The sequence below is a fragment of the Schistocerca piceifrons genome, chromosome 1 (assembly GCF_021461385.2).
Source record: "Schistocerca piceifrons isolate TAMUIC-IGC-003096 chromosome 1, iqSchPice1.1, whole genome shotgun sequence".
In the NCBI taxonomy this organism is placed as follows: Eukaryota; Metazoa; Arthropoda; class Insecta; order Orthoptera; family Acrididae; genus Schistocerca; species Schistocerca piceifrons.
This window is the reverse complement of record NC_060138.1, coordinates 739,190,189-739,208,693: the sequence shown is the minus strand read 5'-3', so window position 1 is coordinate 739,208,693 and position 18,505 is coordinate 739,190,189. Positions and strand designations below refer to the sequence as shown.

The following is an 18,505-nucleotide window of genomic DNA, read 5'->3' as shown; positions in this document are numbered from 1 at the left end:
TCAGTCCGGAACCGCGCTGTTGCTACGGTCGCAGGTTCGAATCCTGCCTCGGGCATGGATGTGTGTGATGTCCTTAGGTTAGGTAGGTTTAAGTAGTTCTAAGATCTATGCGACTGAAGACCTCAGAAGTTAAGTCACATGGTGCTCAGAGGCATTTGAACCATTTTGAAAGTAGGAGACGAAACAAGAAGGAAGCTCGGGGTTTAACGTCTCGCTGTTGACGAGGCAATTAGGGACAGAGCATAAGCTCGGGATTGGAAAAGGTCGAGAAGGAAACCAGACGTGCCCTTTCCAAGGAACCATCCTGGCATATGTCTCAGCCAGTTTAGGTATATCGCAGAAAATCCTAATCTGGATGTCGAACTAAGATTTTAGCCACCATCCTCTCTAATGCGAGTCCAGCGTGTTAGCACTGCGCAACTTTTCTCAATTAGGACGAGACGGAGGACTGTTTGAACGCTGTGAGTATACTTTCATTGTGGGTGTGTTTTCTGACCGTAAAATGTTACCTTGGAGTAAGCGATGAGCACCATTTGCTAATCGTTCAAACTCTTCCCCGCATCGTATTTATTAAATTTATTGAATAGTTATGGCCGCAGAGATTATCACTTTCTCTACACATGGAGTAGATCAAATGATTTTTCCTTTTTAATCTCTGACACTTGTATCGTAATGAGCAACTGCCTCAGAGCCACCTTCCCAGTTTTGTACTCCACTAGATACCCGTCCTTTTCCGTGACAGTTTACTCGCCGCCCAGAAGAGTTCGGGCCAAGACACGCGCGTCATGCTCGATGGTGTCACCGATATGCTTGGATTAACGTCAGGCGACCTGTGAAGGGATGGCGACAGGGGACGGCGAAGGGTACCAAGAGATCTGATGAGTGGAGGTGGCACACACCGTGGTGTGTTCCTCAGACAAATCTGATACAGTTCGGGAACGATGGTTCCCGCGTTATCTTACTGAACTCAGAGATCGCCTACGCGGTACTCCAAGTGAACAAATGGATGCACATGATCGACAGTAGGTTTCGATGTCGCTCGTTGGTGAAATGAAATGATTGCATGGCGTTATTGGTCTGTAAATCGGCTGCCTGGTGCAGGTCTTCCTGTTTACGCCACTCCGACGACTTGCGTCTTTCTGATGAAGATCAGAGGAAATGATTAAAGCAACAGAAGAACCCAATACCCAACCCGCAATCGAATACGGGACCCGCGATCTAGAGGCACCGAAACTAGTAGGCCACGAACTGTATACGTACGTTAGTAGGCGACGATTGAAGACCTGTTAGACCCCATTTTATCTCACGTCAGCATCCATTAAGCGAGAATACCTCCACAACTTGCGAGAACGATGCACTGCGTTGCACTGATGTACTCATGTGGATTTTGATGAACTATTATCCTGCCGTCAGAGATTACCATTGTACACTACTGTTTGTCAGTTCAGCAGACGTTTTCCATGCTTCGAGTATTCAGTGGCAGTGGTTCTGCGCCCCTATTAATCCTGTGACCTCTCTTTAGCTCCGGCCGCTGTGGGAAGGCCAGTGTGACCGAGCGGTTCTAGGCGCTTCAGTCCGGAACCACGCAGCTGCTACGGTCGCAGGTTCAAATCCTGCCTCGGGCATGGATGTGTGTGATATCTTTAGGTTAGTTAGGTTTAAGTAGTTCTAAGTCTAGGGGACTGATGACCTCAGATGTTAAGTCCCATAGTGCTTAGGGCCATTTGAACCATTTCTTTGTCCGCAGCTCGTGGTCGTGCAGTAGCGTTCTCGCTTCCCACGCCCGGGTTCCCGGGTTCGATTCCCGGCGGGGTCAGGGATTTTCTCTGCCTCGTGATGACTGGGTGTTGTGTGATGTCCTTAGGTTAGTTAGGTTTAAGTAGTTCTAAGTTCTAAGGGACTGATGACCATAGATGTTAAGTCCCATAGTGCTCAGAACCATTTCTTTAGTCGACGTACAAGTGCGGTGTGATGATGTCAGCACTACATTCCGAGGAGATGTTACTGGATGGTGAGTGTGCCCACCGGCTGTTATTGTCCAGCATTGAACTGAGAAAAGATTTTCTGCACGGTCGTTCTTGTTCCTCATATCGCGGTACGTGCTGTTTACCTGTGACACAGTGGCCTCTACGCGTTTACGATCTCGGACGATGCACGTCTCGGGCGTCTCGAGACCAAAAACGCTAATGTGAACATCTCGCCGGTATAGTGCTGGACTGTACAAGGTCAGGTAAAATGAGTCACGAGCTCGACGACCTTTCCACGTTGTCGTACTCTGCAGTGGTATAATCTTATGTTAAAGGCTTAACGCAGTAAGACAAGTACTACAATAACAAACTATGTACATTTCTAGAAGCGACATAACTCACCGCCCGCAAATATCCAGTCTTTCTTCATTCAGTATTTGAGTATTTGAATACGAGAGCACGTAGTGACTTTGAACGAACGTTATTGATAGTTTCAAACCCTTACCAAAGTTCTTTTTTCTCTCCGGCACCCCCTCCACGGAATGGTGAAAGGAAAACAGTTTATCGCTTACTATGTTTTCGCTGTTCATGCAGTAAAACTTCAGCATCAGGGCAAGACCTTTTATTTTATCAATTCATTACTACCAACTCTATTGCAGACAGTATCCACATACACCACAGAATGTCACAGCAAGATTAGTTCACGAGATATGACGTCATTAACTTCGAGGTCCGTGAAAAGTTAGCCTACGCTTAAAACGCAGTGCAAATTACACAGACTGTACTCACCCACTGTTTGATAATTAGAGCACTTTGCAACTTCCAAGACATTTTTAACATAATTTCAATCTTTTTCTCACTTACATGCTTAAATTTCTAAGCATTAATTTATTTGTAAAGCGATCAGGAGTCTGAAGCCGTTTTCTCGCAATGTTCGATTACAGCATTAGTAGTTTTCCGCTTGGCACAATCACGTCAGTGAAATATCTAGGCGTAACGTTGCAAAGCGCTATGAAATAGAACGAGCAGGTTAGGATTGTAGTGTGGAAAGCGAATGGTCGACGCAGGTTTATTGGGAGAATATTACCAAATTGTAGTCATTCTGTAAAGGAGACCGTATATAGAACACTAGTGCGACCCATTCATGAGTACTGCTCGCGTGTTTGGGATCCCCATCAAATCGGATCAATGGAAGTCATCGAAGCAATTCAGTACATCGCTGCCTTACGCCCTTTTTAATCCCAGCACTTCATTCTTAGTCTTCCATTCTTATTATTCCCTCTTGTTTGTTGTACGTATAGTATAGTACCCGTTTTTCCCTATAGCGTACCCCTATTTTCCTAAAGATTTCGATCATTTGACATTATCGAGCGATTTTGCAGGTAAACAGATCCTGTGAAAGCGTCTTGATTTTTCTTTAGCTGTGCTTCCATGATCAACCACAACGTCAGAATTGCCCCTCTGATGCCTGTACCTTTCCTAAAGCCAAACTGATCGCCATCTTACACATCGTCAGTTCTCTTTTCCATTCTTCTTGTCAGTAACTTGGCTGCATGAGGTGTTAAGCTGATTGTGCGATAAATCTCGCACTTGTCGGCTATTGTAATCTTCGGAATAGTGTGGATGCTGTTTTTCCGAAAGTTAGGTGGAATACCGCTCGACTCACCAAAGTGAGTAGTCGTCGTTGCCATTTCCCACAATGATTTTAGAAATTCTGATTGAATTTTATCTATCGATTCTACCTTATTGGATATTAAGTTTTTCCAAAGTCCATTAAATTCTTATTCTAACACTGGATCACCGATCTTTTCTATATACATTCCTGTTTCTTCTTCTATCAGAGCATCAGACAAGTCTTCCCCCTCATAGAGACCCACAAAGTGCATTTCCTACCTATCGGCTCTCTCCTCTGCATTTGACAGTGGAATTTCCTTTACGGTCTTGATGTCACCATCCTTGTTTCTCAGTTTCACCGAAGGTTGTTTGACTTTTCTATATGCTGAATCAGTCCTTCCTACAACAATTTCTTATTCGATTTCTTCACATTTTCCATGTAGCCATTTCACCTTAGCCTCCTTGCACTTCCTATTTATTTCAGTCAAAGTGTATTGTATTTCTGCACTGCTGGATTTCCCTGAATATTTTTGCATTTCCTTTTTTCATCGATCAACTGAAGTATTTCTCCTGTTACACACTGTTTCTTCCTAGTTATCTTCTTTGAACGTATGTTTCCCTTCCAACTTCTATGACTGCCCCTTTTAGAGACGTCCATTCCTCTTCCATTGAATACCCTACAGAGCTAGCCGAGTAAGTCCGCAAGGGGACACTGGGTAGCACGGTTGGTAGCTCACTCCCCGCAAAAGCACATACACTATGTGATCAAAAGTATCCGGACATCTGGTTGAAAATGACTTACAAGTTCGTGGCGCCCTCCATAGATAATGTTGGAATTCAGTATGGTGTTGGCCCACCCTTAGCCTGGCTGACAGCTTCCACTCTCGCAGGCATACGTTCAATCAGGCACTGGAAGGTTTCTTGGGGAATGGCAGTCCATTCTTCACCGAGTGCTGCACTGAGGAGAAGTATCGATGTCGGTCGGTGAGGCCTGCACGAAGTCGGCGTTCCAAAACATTCCAAAGGTGTTGTGTAGGATCCAGGTCAGGACTCTGTGCAGACCAGTCCATTACAGGGATATTATAGTCGTGTAACCACTCCGCCACAGGCCGTGCATTATTGACAGGTGCTCGATCGTACTGAAACATGCAATCGCCTTCCCCAGTGGGAAGCAAGAAGGTACTTAAAACACCAATGCCGGCCTGTGCTGTGATAGAGCCACCTGCACTAATGGGAGAGTAACTTACCTCTAAGCCAACGTAGTAGACTCTGACAACAAATGACTTCTGACAATTAGAGAAAGACCATCAGCTCAAGGCTGAACAAAAACCATTTCCACCAGACCTGGATACCGGATCTTGTATACCATAAACAAAAAGGACGATCCTACGGCACAGTCGCAATTACAATGTTACAACGCTGGATAATCTCGAGAGGGATGTAGTGGTTGAGGAAAAAGGATAGCACGATACATACCACTAAGTTGCAGGAAAGTGCCTAGCAAATTTTTAACCACCCGTCTTCTCTGACTGTGCCCATGGTAGTACTACTCTATTATCCCAATAACTTTATGAAGACCGGATCGTTGTAATTCTGTGACCGAAGTCGTTAACACACGCTTGCGCAACTGCTCCCAGCGAAAGTAACCAGTCTTAAACCCGCTGGCGGAAAAAAAACATGTCGCACGTGTCATGATCATAAGAACATACCCCAGTGTCCCAAATCCCACCACAGTACGTCGTGTTATGAGCGAAGTGCATTGTGAAGTGTGAACCATCTGTGTGGACGGGTAAGTTAAGGTTGTCAGCCCCTTGGTGCCTTTACAGAGAACTATGCGCTGTTTCAGAGACCCCTTCCTTTAATCTCATGTTAATCCACAACAACAGGCCACTGCCCATTGAGACATAGTTCCCTCCTCCGACGAGGTGATCCAATAATATGTGAAACTTGTGGAATATCAGTTTACGTGCAATATATTTTGAATTCATGTGTTTGGTACGTTTGCTTAAGGGCAACCGTCTGCTTGGCTTGAGACCTGTCTACCATCCTAGACACAACTGCGACAGTGATAACACGTGTTTAAAAGAATCAGGTATCAGGCCTCCTAACCATAGTGTTGGGGAGAATGAGCCCCGAAAGGCTGGCTCGATTCTGTTTTCTATTAACCCTTTTAGTGCCAAATACGATCTGATCGTGATCCAGATTTTCGGCGAAAAATGTCAGTAACAATCTGATCGTGATGCCTTTCTCATTCATTTTTTCCGCGCTTGAAGGCAAAGTTGTTAGTATTTCCTAGCGAATGAGAAAGGCATCACGATCAGATTGTTACTGACATTTTTCGCCGAAAATCTGGATCACGATCAGATCGTATTTGGCACTAAAAGGGTTAAGAGGTCAGCCATCCACATACGACAACCAGTTTTTCCGTTTTTACTCAGCTGATTCTCATTTCATTAAGCTGCTTCTCAAGTCGGGAAGTCAAGCTCGGAACAGCTTTCTTCAGCTAGAAGGACACAAGTATGACTGGTGACATTAACGCTTTCAGACCTGAATTTCTTCTGGAGGAAGGAAAATGTTTCTTTATGCTGTAATGATCGTAGGTGATTTTTTTAATGATTGTAGATGGAACATTTGTACAAAAATATGTTCCAGTTTTCAAAATATACTTTGAACAATTGGCTTATTTTTATGGACTAAAATAACTAATTTTGAAATATTCACTGTTGTAATAAATAAACTGATCATTTAATAATTACCATGCAAAATAACAATTGTAAACTTCATTAATACAGCGGAATATAACTAACCGAACACTGCGGTGCACTGCTACATTGACTTGCTATATTTTTATAGTGAAGTACAATAGTTGGTAGCACTTACACGTGATAAGAAGATTGAACATTTACAAATGTGTACATGAGGTTTCCACTGGGGAAAATATTTGTGTTGCAACTAAGAGCCAGCAAAATTTAGTGTACACATTTGTAGCCAGTGGGTACGAAAGGATTAATTAACCACTCATCTTGGAAACAATAAGATGAATGTATTGCCATATGTTCAAAAGGGTCTAACAAAGACGTCTTTTTAAACGATATGTGGATTTTAATACTTGACTATGTAACTGACTAATTGATTTTACCAGTAATGTACCACATACTTGAGTGGACATAGCGCGACATTCTAAAGAACTCGCTACCGTGTATTCCTGGGGTATCGTATCAGTAATTTCGCTTGTGAGAACACTCCTCTTCCAAATCAGAGAATGTGTTTGTTGATATCCAGTAAGGTCAAGTGCGAATCCGGGCTTCGGTTCTGGGCGGGTGGGTGGGGAAGGGGAGTACAATCTGTCTCCCTCCCCTCAAATATAACTTGCTCTGAGTCCATAGAGTAAATATCTCTGGAGTGAGCATTGCGTTCTGTGCATGTTGTCACCATTAAACCAGGATTGTCACGTGATCTCGGGACTTCGCTGTGCGTGTGTGCTTTCTGCAGCGTTTGAAGTTTATAATACCAAGAGTTTTTGTTGTGTTTCACCGTTTGCTGATAGTGTAATAACGATGGTGAATTACTGTTGTTGCTACGGATGCAAATAAAAATATGTGAAAGGAGGGATAGTAGTAACTTTTCATGGGTACATTCCATATAGCTCTAATTATAGTTTTCATTTTAGTAAGAGACACTGTATATGTTTAAAAATTTCGAGACGCATTATAATTAAGACTTGATTCTGTAGACCTATTTTTCTACGATTTTATGACTATATAATAGATATTACGGCTCGTACAAAAGCTTACAAACAATCGCTTCCTCTCGTAAGTTTGCTTGTGGAACAGGAAAGGATAAGGTTAGTTGTTTCAGTAAATACTATCCTCCATGCATTTATCAGTGACTTGTCAATTATGTATATAGATTACTCAGTCTACTATTTATTTAATGAACTGGGAGCAAGTACTTAAAATGCGTTAAATAAATACCTCAAAGTGCCACCAGTAAGAAAAATTGTGATTTAGGTCGCAAAAACGAGAAAATAAATACGCAGAAATACAAGAAAAAAAGGACGAATTAGCAGGGATATAATCGCTAATGTGTGGTAAATTCGTGCGAAAGTACTAACGTACTGTCAAGTCGTTTTGCAGGACTATCACTGCAAAAATGTACTTGAGGCTCTGTAATACTATAAAGTGCGGTATCATACCAAAAACTACCAAAAATCGAGTGCATCTGAACTATGACACCTATCGCAAAGAAGCTGAATGTAATATCACTTACCCTTAAAAGTTACGTAGCTGGTTTATTCCCGGTATCAAATGGATACTATTAAAATGTCTGCGCAACATATACAAATAATCCACGACACGTACGAAAAGAGTCCGTCTGTACTAGGGATGTAGTGACATTCTAAATATACAGGGCTCTATACGAACACACGCACGACGTCCCGAGATCACGTGACCAGGCCGGCAATGTATGTTGACAACACATAATCTGTTCTGCACATGTGTGTGCTCACTCCAGAGATATTTACTCTATGTCTGAGTCCCATTTTTAACATGCCACACATGACTACGATTTTAATTATAACAATAAAATATAAAAAAGTTTTAATATAATAAGAATGCAAAAATTTTTGGTTACGGTAAAATATATAGTATATTTTCAGGCAATAATAATACTTTTTTTGCATCAGTGAATAGTACATTGTTTTAGTATAACGTCCAAGAAATTGCAGTTCAAAAATATAATCACTGAAAAGCAAGCTTCCGAAAATTTGAGGAATACATGTCTCACGCAGTTAATTTGAGAACTACACCGTCCACCCAAATAGTTCCGAGACCGATTTTAATTCTGGCGTATAAGTAACTTCATCGCACGACGTACGATTGCAGTTTGAACTGACAACTATGTGCAACAGATGTGCATTCGGCCATTCAGTGGTGAGCAGGCAGTATTAAGTTGTGAACGTGCGGCCGTAGTGAGTCAGAGATCACAGTGGAGCAACATCTCAAAATCAAGACATTCTCCAGAATGCCTTAAAGAAGAGAAAAGTGTGTGCAAAGTTGGTCCTGCACAGCTTGACTCCTAAACAAAAGCAGCTACGCGTTGACGCCAGCCGCGACTTGATTGATATGTAAAACACGGACAGTCCTTTTCTGGAAAAACAAAATCGTAACGAGTGACGAGACTTGATGTCATCAATACAAAACTACTACAAAACGATAAAGTTTAGAAATTCACATGAAGAGTCAATGCTTTAACGACATTCAAGCCTATGTGATGTACAAAGAAGGACTTTTGTGACGGTTTGGCTCTGAGCACTATAGGACTTAACTTCTGAGGTCATCGGTCCCTTAGAACTTAGAACTACTTAAACCTATCATAAGGACATCACACACATCCATGCCCGAGGTAGGATTCGAACCTGCGACCGTAGCGGTCACGCGGTTCCAGACTGTAGCGCCTAGAACCGCTCGGCCAACCCGGCCGGCATTGTGTCGGTTTCACATGGTTGTATGTACATTCTGTGGTGTTCCAGGTGGGGTGAGGGTGGGGGGGGGGACTGTATAGGACACATGAAGCGTTACAGCCACCATCTTTAAGTTTTCCCAAGTTTTTACTAATCTTGTGTGGATATTTGTTGGACTGACGAGACATAATAACAACAAACACAATTTCATAATTTCCATAATATAAAATCGAAGTGTGCATATACAATCATCAGTAATCACTAATCACTACGACTGTAAGTTCTGGTCTGCAAGCTACAGCTGTGCGAGTGTGTAAACGAGGGGAATCCCGTTTGTTTTAGTCGTTTCTGCCTGCTTATGTCCGGGACGTCGGTTTCTCATTTTTTTCTCTTTTTTTCGGTTGATCTTTTCCTCTCTGTTTGCCCTCATTCAGCTCTCTATGTCTCTACCTGTGGATTCACGAAATGTGACACTAGGTCAGCTTGTGCTAATGCGACTTTTTCTGGCTGGTTTGTTACCGGTGATGCCGCAAGACCATCCAAGCTCTCAGCAAGCAACTGGATAGTATCCTGTATTAAACATGGCTTGTAATTTCTAGAAATCCTTGTCGTTTAACGGACTCTTAGTTTCCTTTTTAATTCATTTATCGAAAGTTAGCTGTGAAATTTGGAGAATGATATACGTAAAAATATAAATCAGTTCGGGATCATAAATGGTAAAGAAACTAATGTTGTCTGAGGACGATTGGAGAAAGAATGATAGAAATGAACAAGGAGGTGTAAATTTGTTTTATCGACTGAGAGAAGGCTGTCGATAGAGTCAGCTGGCGTTTACTGCTGAGAAATTTAAAAGATGTTGGTACAGACTGGAAAGATAAAAGGTTAATAAAGGGAAGGTACGCAAGGCAAACAGTTACTGGGTACGGAATGAGGAGACGGTAGAGGTGAGCACTGGAAGAGATGCAAGATAAGAACGCTCGCTGTCACCGAAGTCACTCAAGATGTATAGAGAAGAACTGATAGGTAAGGCCACAGAGGATGCAAGAAGCATTGTAATTGGAGGAGAGAGTTTAAAGACTAAAAAATACTAGGGTAATCGAGCAGAGCTGGTGGGATCAGAAAAGGAGGTACCGAAGATGATGGAGATATTGCAAGAAGGGAAGATCAGTATGGAATCAAGATAAATACAGGAAAGACGTAAGTTATTAGAATAAACAAGAAGAAATCTCCAGTTAACACATTCCCCGACGGAAAAAAGATAGGCGAAGTAAAATCCTTTCTTTACCTGGGAAGTTTAATAACTTGAAACGGTAACTGTACAGAACAAATGAGGAGGAGCATCTGAAAAGATGAAACAGTTACTAAATTTGTGCTATGTTATTTCTGAAAACGCACTTTTTTTTGTTGCCTTTTCTTTTTGAAATCAGCATTTGGAAACGTCTTGATTTCCAGAAAAATGTTAAATCGAATGTTTGTAAAATTTGTGTAATATGTGTTCCGTAACTATGTCGTAGATTTCATAAAGTAGGGAAGCAGTACGTGCATGCACGTGAGTCGCTGCGGTGCGCTGCAACCTGTCACCCTCGCAGTCCAGAGAGGTTACAGCCAACCGTCGTAGTTGGCCGCCAAGGGTGCAGCCGACGGCCTGCGCCAACAATCTTTAAATTGTTAGAAGAGACAGTGGCACTGTATTTTTGTTAAATTTAATGGTTCTCGTCCTTTTTATATGCAGCAGATAGGCAGTGCCGTTTTAACCTAACGAGAAGTCGGTTCGTGTCGTGGCGGGACAGTCTTGGATACTAGTTGCCGGGAGCGAACTGACTCGTAAGGATAAAAGACTACAGGATACATTTATGTGTTTTCGAATTTTCTGTCACGATGAATTTCAGTAGGATTCACTTCGCTAGTTTCGAGATTAACAAATTAGAATTTGCTTAACAGTACAAGTTAAGTAGGGAGATCTTTGATTGCGAGTTATAGTTTGCGGGCTTGCAAATATTTGCAGTTATTTAATGGTAGGGAAGTATTTTAATGGGCTCTGAGGGACAAGAGTTGGTGATTGTGGCTGGGAGTTTTGTATGATGATAGCAGACTTGCATCCGTACGCTCACGTAGTGTACATACAGTGGCTCTGAAGGCACACTCAGAGGGAGCTGAGTTGTGGTTATTTTGTTGTTTTCCAGGCTCTTAGAGGATACAGTTGTGGCTGTTTATTGATAGTGGATTGCTTCACTTGGGCCTTGAGCAGATAATTATTCAGGAGTGTTTTACTTATTGTGACAGACCCTTGTATGTGCATACGGGAATTTATCTTGTTCCCACAGTGACAATTCCCCCCGTGCTTTAGTGAAAATCTGACCTGGCATTGTTAAACACAGACCACAAATATTGAAGGAACCATTATAAAAAGGCAAACATACAGTAAAGATATTCTTATCATTAATTGTGCTGAGTGACCATTTCACCTACCGTAGTGATTTTAGTGGCACGCGTGACGCCTACAACTGAAGAGTCAGTGAATTTTACCTGTAATCTGAATGTTTAATTGTATGGATTAAAGTGGTGGTTCCACCAAGGTTTTTTGTTTATCCTTTAGGTCATAAATGCTGTCTTATACAGGGAATTCAAGCTTTTGCTGGCACTCGTACACCTACGACGAACTGACTTATTGATTTTGAAATAAAAGAAAAAATAATAAAAGCAAGGTATCGAAAAAAATTAGTTCCCGAATTATAATTTCAGACAAATCACTCTTCAATGGACTATATTTTGAAACCAAGGTTTAAAGTCGCAAGAAAATAATAACTGGAAAAATGTCATGCCAAGGGAAGCAAAGGTATTGAATATTTCCTAGATAGTCGTAATTGCGACAATATTGACCCATAGAATTTAATTATATTACCGCTATATGGTTGGGAAGGAAAAGATAACAAGCATTAAAAGAAATAAATTAAGAAGCACAGATTTAAAAATTTAGTCAAATCATTAATATTAGAAGCAATCAGCGTAGAACAAAGATATACAAAGCTTAGTAAAAGCTGACCTGACTTGTAATATTATCTCTGATACTCTTCCAAATGAATGGAGGTAAAAAAAAGAAGGGGTGTGTCATTACGTCACAAACTTGAAGCGGATGTCCGCCACTTTGTCCGCCTCTTTGATTGTGTGGAGGCGTAGTTGTTTCACCAAAATTGCCAGCTTGGATTGTTTACGGGTATACTAATCGATCCGAACATAATCTGAACTTTAAAGGAATCACATTTCATTCATAAGTGGAGCAATTCAAACAAGTTTTTCTTTTGTACACATGAATTAATATTGCACTGTTTACTTTTATTGTAATTGTTTTCTTTCTGTCATCTGACTTTAGATTTCCTTTACTTTACTTAATTTCCGTTCTTTCTATTCTGTCGTGCGTTTTTCATTGTCTTCCAAGTCGCAGGAGCTCTGACATCCGAGCCACACTGTTTCAACGGTCTTGCCCCCGCACAACACACGGCTACATACCGCGCTGATTGCTGGGGCAGCATCAGATACTCTAAATTCCTCTCGTCGATGATTATTATTCACTGGTTCTATTCCCTCCCCCGTTAAGAAAGATTCTGGCTAGAACAGGCAGCGCGTGTGGGTGAGTTTTATATGTTTGTATGACTGTGAGTGCTGTGCTTCCATTCTGAAGAAGGCTTTGGCTGAAAATTTTATTAACACATTTTTCGTCGTACCTGCCTTGTGCCCGGCGTGTGAGTTGCAATTTATCCGTTTCACAGAATAGTTATTTCCTCATGAAATTTGTTGTAAATAATCCACTGCACTCCAACAGGTACAATAATGTACATAATGACAATACCAGAAGAAAAAATGACATTCATTATTCAACAGCAAGATTGTATGTAGCACAAACAGGGGTTCACAATGCTGCAACCAAAAGTTTTGATTTCTTACCCACTGATATAAAACGCCTAACAGACAGCAAAGTAAAATTAGAAACTAAAATGAAAGCGTTTCTCTTTCATAACTCTCCCTATTCTGTGGAAGATTATCCATTACTGTAATGCATAAATCGTGATGGGTAGGAATTACTGACTAACATCTGACTGTCTTTAATTAAAAAACGGAAAAACTAACAAGTGATCAGCATGGAGGCCTATTTACAAACAAACAAACAATTGTTTTCGATATATAATGACTCGTTCCATATCATAACTATTTATCGTGCAAATGATACCTGGAACATGAAACTAAAACACAAACGTCCAGATGTCAGACACTCAGATCGGTACCAAATGTTGTATCTCGATAGAATATGAACCAAAACTCCAATTTAGTTCGGGTTCGTACTATGTGCTGTCATCCATAAGTATTACGTCTGGAGTGTAGTGTTGTACAGAAGTAAATCATGATAGTTAAAAAGAAAGATATTTAGAAGGTCTGAAATATCCCTTAGGGGAAGAATGTTTAAGGTGAAGTGGACAGACAGACTTAAGAATGAAGATGTAACGAAGAAAATAGTTGAAGAAATAAGGTAATTGAAAGTGATCAGAAAGAAGAAAAAAAACTAGGCTAGGACATATAATACGTAGGAAGAGAACTGGAATGATGGATGGCATTAGAAGAGGATGAACATACAAACAGACGAAGGAAGATGCTCAGAATAGGGCATGATGGGGAGCCTCCACTCCAAACATGCCAGAGGAAAGAGACATTAAAGAGGAAGAACACTGATTTGTCGCGCGGTAGAGGAGACGTTAATAAAAGTCGGGCTTAGCCTGACCGCGGAGGTCGCTCTAAGGGGAGTTTGTCGCGGGCGTCCCTGCGGCAGCTCCAAGGTCGGCGCGTGGCAAGCCGCTGCTTTCACCTCAAGACACGGCTGGGCCCACAACCAGCCGCCAGGCACCGCACGGCAACTTTCTTTCTACTGTTAGTAAGCGTACACATTGCGTGTCCATTGATCACGTTACCGACATCCAAGTAAAACTTGGATGGCCAATATGGATTCCCAGTTTCTAGTTTCCACTATCGTAACTTATGAAACGAATGGATCGTGTCACATGAAATATATTTATTGGAGAAAGCTTGTCGTGGATGCCACACTGCTTTATTAGTCACAGATCAGAATTCGATTGTACAGCCCTTCTTTTCTCCAAAATGAGAACTAGCTAATAAGCCACTTCGCTTGCGTGCCCAACAATTTAACGTTACACAAGACCACGCGGACCACAAGATTTTTTTTTTTTTTTTTTTTTTTTCATTTTAGCACAGCTGCGGCAGATCTGCAGGATCACACTCATCCTGCGGCTCACCGATTATGATCATCTCTCGTAAAACAGTACAATTTTGGATGTAGCAAATCCTGATCTACTACGATGTGTCTCTCATGTGGTTTCGAGAAATAGAGGCTCAGAGTTTTGTTAGTATGTTGAATATCACACCAGGACGCCGAGCTCTGGTGTTAGTGAACCGGCTAAGGCTTTGGACCAGATGTTCGTATTCTGTTCAGGTCTCTTAATTTTTTCTGATCTTCCACTCAATACTTTCAGTGCTACAACTAATTATTTTTCTTCGGAAAGGAATACTAATAGTAGTGATAATCGTCGTGATACATGCGTGGCGAGATATAATCGAGGTATACTAAGGAATCGTGATGGAAAGAAGACACTGTATCGATAAATTCGTGCACTTGAAACAGACATTTAATTGTTATTATTAATGGTGAAAAATACATCTCAATAATATTTTAAAAGGATGACCCCTCAGAAATAATTTTCGACGCAAACCACGTCCTTTTTAACACAGGTACGAATACATTTTCTTCTGGCCCTGCAACAATATCAAACCATTCTGCAGTCGCTTAATAAATTTTTGACTTGTTGATGACAGTAAACATCACTAGGCAGGTATAATTTTGTACAACTTCACTACAAAATTCGCTGAATGTATAGACAGATAAATGTTGAAATCGTAATGATTTCGTACTGCATGTCGATTACACATAGCAGCAAATATAACACTACCAATATCATCATTACTGCCAAAGGCCTTGCCGCGGAGGTAACACCTGTTCCCGTCAGATCACCGAAGTTAAGCGCTGTTGAGCTGGGCTAGCACTTGGATAGGTGACCATCCGGTCTGGCGAGCGCTGTTGGCAAGCGGGGTGCACTCAGCCCTTAAGAGGCAAATTCAGGAGCTACTTGATTGAAAAGTGGCGGCTCCGGTCTCGTAAACTGACATTCGGTTGTGACGCTACCAGTGACGCCCATGGTTGAGGATGACACGGCGGCCAGTCGGTACCGTTGGGCATTCCAAGGTCTGTTCGGACGGAGTTTAGCTTTTTAATATCATCATTATTTTATTATTCTTAGTTTCCGAAGAACTATGACTCTTTCTACCGACACAAGTGTTCGCTGGAAGACCAGAAAAAAAAATAAAATGCCGAGAATCGAAGGCCGTAGGGCAGATCACTGGCCGGTCCCCTAAACCGGTTGCGCTGGAGCTGTTCCTCATGATTTCGTATGTGGCATTCAGCAGATTCGTAAAACTTTCAACCACGGTTTCTCGAGAAGTGTATCGTACTAAAGCAGCATTTGCTAACTCTGTGTATCACAATCGTGCGGAAGATGAACAGAATTAGTCACCCATTGGATGTATTCATCCATTGTCAAATGGCTCTGAGCACTATGGGAATTAACATCTAAGGTCATCAGTCCCCTAGAACTGAAGTGCCTAGAACCGCGGCCGGCTCTTCCATTGTCAGTGGTCCTTACAGCGTTCATCACTAGTACTTGGTAAGTAAGCAGAGAAGAGGTGGTATCGTAATCGTCTTGAGTACTGAACAATCCAGCAATGTTCTTGATTATATTCTAAACACACACATGGCATGTATCACTGTCGATGGCGCTTCGTCCGTCTGTTTGGTGTGTTAGTTGAGTTCATTTCAGAAGCATTCGTCAAACTCCTACGCAAGACACAGATGCGCACTTGACGTCACACAATGGGTCAAAAAGAGGAGCCACACCTTGATATTTCGAGGTATCCCAGGATACCCATGGAAATGGCTCATATATTTTATGTCCAAAGTAATGGCTAATTACGCAAATCAAACGAAATTCCACGAATGCCTTTGACACCGGCCAGAGATCCAGCTAGTAATATTTGATTTATTGCATAACTGCCAGTCAACTGAGATGGCACGATGTGACGAAAAGGAAGATTATGTACTTTTGAATTGCATCGTCGCATTATTTTTCTGCACGCAGCGGTTAGTTTGAGATATAGCGTATTCGTTCCCCGACAACAGGTGATACTGTGGGCGATTTAACCACCTTACGCTGTCAGCATCTATAAATGCTGGAGTAGACGTCTTCACATAACAGTTATTGCAGCAAGTACGTTTCGGAGGTCCATTGCAAAGAAATTTCAAAACTATTGATAACAATACGAAATATGATAACTTATTTAATAAGAAATTTCGTGTTGAGTATAAAAAAGTATCTAAAAATGAATTGGAAACAATAAACCGTGATAGCTGATTGATAGACTTTTACTCGCTTTGATAAACAAACGTGGACGTGAAAAGCATTAACTTTTGATAGATTACAAGTAGGTGAAAAGTTATTTTGTTCTTATTTGACATTCAGCGCAACACTACCTGGTGGATAATTCTATCCGGCTTGCCTTCAGTAACGATGTGAAATACGTCACGTCTAACTAACTACACGAGTGGGTTCTCGAAAAACAAAAGACGGTCGTCACCCTGCTACCTGTTCGTAATTGAACACTTAATTTCTGATTTTATTGAGCCTATGTGTTTGAATCTGGTTGCACCTTGAAGTCGTATAAATGTAACGAAGCATACTTTTACTACTAACAGGTTCGTTTGTTCACATCGAAACATTATCAAAATTACGAACAATATAAATGATGATGAAGAATATAAAGCTGTTACGCCATTACAGTTCACCCTTCTCACACACCGAGTGGCTGTAACCACCTACCTAGTGTCGTCTACGTCCCTTCCATGGGCCCTCCGGACAGCACCTGTTCAACGTGCCTGTGATGTAACGAGTCGCCGGTACTAGTCGTGTTATGTCCACCACGCTCACGGCAATGCGGCCTTCAGTGTTAAGACGGCGGTTTAAGAGGGGGCGAGGATTGTGGGGGGCAGAGAGAAGCAGGTGGGGGGAGGTAGCGTATTGAGTGAATGGACGTGGCATTTCATTAAGTCCCAAAAGAACTCACTAGCGCCTTACAAACAGCTGTTCATATTTGCGACCGGCAATACATATAGTATTTATATTCCATAGTTTCCCTAAATCAGTTGCGGTGAAGGTCGTTATGCTTCATTAAACAAGACATGGGCTGTTTTTTTTTCCCACACGGGTTTCTGTTCTGCCTCTAACGACTTTGCAGTCGACACAATACTGAACTGTAAATTTCAGATTTTTCAAACTCGCACATGCACATTTATAGGTAAGTAAAAACAGTGATTCAACAGAAGAACTTATAAAAATTGATCAACCGTCCATCTGACCTCGTCGCTGACCTACTTCAGCTGCTTTCAGGCCTGAGAGGCCAGTGATGTGAGGCAGTGAGTGTTCGTTAAATTAGATAGCTTTGCGATCAGAGATCTACTACCAGGACACTATGTTGCATCACCAACTGCTCCTCCGCGCAGTATACAGTAGTTGTTGTGGTCTTCAGTCCTGAGACTGGTTTGATGCAGCTCTCCATGCTGCTCTATCCTGTGCAAGCTTCATCTACCAGTACCTACTGCAACCTACATCCTTCTGAATCTGCTTAGTGTATTCATCTCTTGGTCTACCTCTACGATTTTTACCCTCCACGCTGCCCTCCAATGCTAAATTGGTGATCCCTTGATGCCTCAGAACATGTCCTACCAACCGATCCCTTCTTCTAGTCAAGTTGTGCCCCAAACTCCTCTTCTCCCCAATCCTATACAATACCTCCTCATTAGTTATGTGATCTACCCATCTGATCTTCAGCATTCTTCTGCAGCACCACATTTCGAAAGCATACAGTATGTTGGAGTAAATAAACGACAGATGTGGTCTTCGTAGTGTGCAGGGACTGACACAGAGAAACAGATCATTTACAGGGGCGTCAAACTCCACACGTTCTGCGTGAACATGTGGCACCAATAGGATTGCGGGATACTTATGGACCTTGCATTTTCGACTTTTTTAACCCTTGTCATTTTTTCCTTTCTATCAAGGCTGTTTGTTTTTTTGCCTATGCGTTTCGTTTCTTTTATGTATGAAGCTTCTTCAGTGGCCTGTAGCATATGTTTGTCGGCCGCTGTGGCCGAGCGGTTCTACGCGCTTCAGTCCGGAACCGCGCGACTGCTACTGTCGCAGGTTCGAATCCTGTCTCGGGCATGGATGTGTGTGATGTCCTTAGATTAGTTAGGTTTAAGTAGTTCTAAGTTCTAGGGGACTGATGACCT

At 41.9% G+C, this 18,505-nt stretch overlaps 1 protein-coding gene across 1 annotated transcript in view; it reads right to left on the bottom strand.

Moving 5' to 3' along the window:
- Positions 1-17,130, bottom strand: part of LOC124711684 — a 316,172-nt gene extending 299,042 nt beyond the window's left edge. The window contains exon 1 of the mRNA XM_047241901.1: positions 17,037-17,130. The gene's annotated coding sequence lies outside the window, so the exon portion shown is untranslated. The remainder of the gene's footprint in view (positions 1-17,036) is intronic.
- Between the last annotated feature and the right edge of the window lie 1,375 nt (positions 17,131-18,505).